This window comes from Colobus angolensis, unplaced genomic scaffold (assembly GCF_000951035.1).
Source record: "Colobus angolensis palliatus isolate OR3802 unplaced genomic scaffold, Cang.pa_1.0 Scaffold10, whole genome shotgun sequence".
In the NCBI taxonomy this organism is placed as follows: domain Eukaryota; kingdom Metazoa; phylum Chordata; class Mammalia; order Primates; family Cercopithecidae; genus Colobus; species Colobus angolensis.
The window spans coordinates 4,673,729-4,675,548 of record NW_012110919.1 but is presented as its reverse complement, the minus strand read 5'-3'; the positions used below and the strand labels follow the sequence as shown (position 1 = coordinate 4,675,548).

Sequence of the window (1,820 nt, the reverse complement as noted above, 5' to 3'; positions counted from 1 at the left end):
GCAAGAGTTAAACGTCGGTCCCAGGAGCAGCGAGTGCGCGCGACTTTCCAGTCCGACGCGCCTCCCTTGCTCCCCGCCTCCCTGCCAGTAAGCGCTCCGCTCGCGCCCCGCCCGGCTGCTGCGGAGGCCGCTTTCCAGGAACTTTCCAGGAATCGGCCTCACGTGACCGCGGGCCCCGCTACCGCTTTAAAGAGGCTCCGTCGCAATACACAGGCTTCAGAGAAGACCGGGTGAGAGCGCTCGAGTGCAAGGCGGACAGTGTGCACGCCGGGGTCGGCCTGCCTCTGGCCCCACACCCCGGGGTGCTCGGGCCCAAGCTGGAGATGTCCCCCGCCACCGGCCACAGCCAACCCCGTTTCGGCTGCCGGAGCCTGCCCCCTACCCGGGCCAGCTGAGCGCCCGGGTTCAGGGAAGGATGGCGGTCCTCGGCCCTGGGCCCGCCACGGGGGTGGGTTCCTCTAAACATCCCGGCGGCGCCCCCTCGACGCGACCCTCCTGGCCGCACTTTTGCGGGGGGTGGGCGTGCAGGAGCGACTGTGGGTCATCGGAAACGGGACTCTCCGGCTCTAAGACACATTGATGGCGTGGGGATGCCGTGCTCGGCCCGGTGCCCACGGCCGGGGACCGGAGGCGGTCCCCTTGATCAGGTCGTGGAAGGCAGCGAGCGAGAGAGCAGCGCCTCCTTAAGCGGCGCCGGCCGTCCTTAGTCCCCTCCCCCTGGCGCTCCGGCTCCTTGTCACCAGCACCCACCCGACTCCTCCCTTCCTCCTCCCCTCTGCTCCAATGTCTCCGGCAGACCCGGCGGCCCTCCCCGCTCACCTGCGCCGGCTGCTAAGGGGGCGGCCTTACCTGCGCGCCCGGAAGGGGCTGGGTGACTGGCCTCGGTTCCCGCAGTCTGGCAGTCCGGAGAGTGCCTCTGCCATTCCCTGCAGGGCTGACGCCCCCGGGCCGGGAATTCGGAAGGATCCCGGCACCTTTACCTTATCTGGGATTCTCACCTCCAACCCCGTAGGAAGCCACCCCGCCTTAGTGGAAACTCATCTCCTTGTCTGCGCACCCGCCCCCGAAATATGACCTACTTGAATGTGACCTACTTTTTAAAAGAAACCCTTAACAATCACGGGAAAACCGGATCCAAAATTTCGATAAGCATTTTTCTTTGAAATACTATTCTATTGCATCACTGCTCAAAAGCTTGAAAGGTCAATGGCCACTTTTAGTTGAGGCCGTGGCTATGGGAAGTTGGGCGAGGAAGCGGGAGGGGTGGGACGGAGGCGCGTCTTGCAAACCTTGCCTGGTGCCCCCCCTGCCGGCTCTGTGAGGAAACGTGAACCAGCTCCCAACCTTGGGGTCTGGAGCCGGGGACCAATGGTTTTCTCAATAATTTTCCTGCTTTTGAGTACATAACTCTATGCAGATGATAAGCAGATGAGTCGGGGAGGGGGCCATTTCCCAGCTAGCACAGAGCTTTGTTAACGCTGGAGCCTTGTGCCCGTAATCATGTTTCGTTTTTTAGAAAGAGCCTTTTATAGTGTGGGCGGAGCTAAATGAACCCTAGTTAAAATCCTCTACAAAGTAGTTGAATAATTTTGTACAACGCACTTACCCTCTTTGGACCTCTGGCCCTTTTTATAACATGAAGGGCTAGATTCGGGTTCTGGGTGAAGGAGCGGGATAAAGGAACAAATCAGATTCCATGTAAAGCCTGTGTACAGTCTGAGGCCCCAAGCCTTTAAGAACCACCATGCCTACTAGGGTTAACTGCCCTCTAAATTATCCTAATATGGCTTCTTCTTCCTTGATGGAAAATCCTAGAGGAA

General features: G+C 59.6%; 1 protein-coding gene across 2 annotated transcripts in view; it reads right to left on the bottom strand.

Moving 5' to 3' along the window:
• The window catches only part of SOCS2 (suppressor of cytokine signaling 2), a 6,452-nt gene extending 5,210 nt beyond the window's left edge, over nt 1–1,242 (bottom strand). The window contains exon 1 of one of the 2 annotated variants that reach the window (XM_011933876.1): nt 850–1,242. The gene's annotated coding sequence lies outside the window, so the exon portion shown is untranslated. Of the gene's footprint in view, nt 1–382; nt 657–849 lie in introns of those variants that run through there. The other variant, XM_011933900.1, reaches the window with a different exon arrangement.
• Between the last annotated feature and the right edge of the window lie 578 nt (nt 1,243–1,820).